The sequence below is a fragment of the Protopterus annectens genome, chromosome 13.part0 (genome assembly GCF_019279795.1).
Source record: "Protopterus annectens isolate FY-2018-M chromosome 13.part0, PAN1.0, whole genome shotgun sequence".
Taxonomy (NCBI): Eukaryota; Metazoa; Chordata; order Ceratodontiformes; family Protopteridae; genus Protopterus; species Protopterus annectens.
Genome location: NC_056747.1, coordinates 302,241,405 through 302,242,198, shown reverse-complemented (window position 1 = coordinate 302,242,198; position 794 = coordinate 302,241,405).

Here is a 794-nt window from a genome sequence, read left to right as displayed (position 1 = left end):
AAGAACCCATTATCACTACTTGTACAAATATGAACTGACATATGTCATGTATCATTTGCATTACCGCACACAATGCAGCTACAGCAGCATGGTCTGGTACAGTCTTATGACTCAGAGATATCGGTTGCGTGAGTTTTCTCTGGGTGCTTCGGTTTCCTCCCACATCCCAAAGACATGAAGTAGGTGGATTGGACACTCTAAATTGGCCCTAGGTGTGAGTGCGTGTGTGTGCGTGTGCCTTCTGTGGAAGGTTGGGCACTGGGCTGGCAACTCGACACTGTAAAACTCCACTGCCAATTATGAACGGACAGGTGATCCGCTGTGGCGACCCCTAACCGGGAAAAGCCGAAAGAAGAAGAAGATACTAAAGCAACTCTTTTAATTTCCCCTTTTACTGGACCTCTCCTACTTGATCACAATTTTAATAGGCATCTCAAAACATCAAACTCATGTGTGTATAATATCAGATTATGTCTGCATCTTTGTACAATATTAAATTATTCTTACACTAGTTTTATATTTGCATTTGTATACCACTCCTGTACTCATATTTGTACTCTTGCTGTGTGTCCCATGTTGTGATTGCATTGTATTATCTATTGTACTTGTTATTGCCAATGTATATAATTACTGTAATTTTGTGTGGAGCTTTTCTCCTGGGCCTCCGCTGAAAAGGAGTTTCATGCCCAGTTGGACTTTCCTGATAAACAAACAAACTACATAAATAAATGGTACAACAGGGCAAAACCCTTGTAGTTTGGGGTGTAAAATTTAACTCTCAACAGAGTACCCCT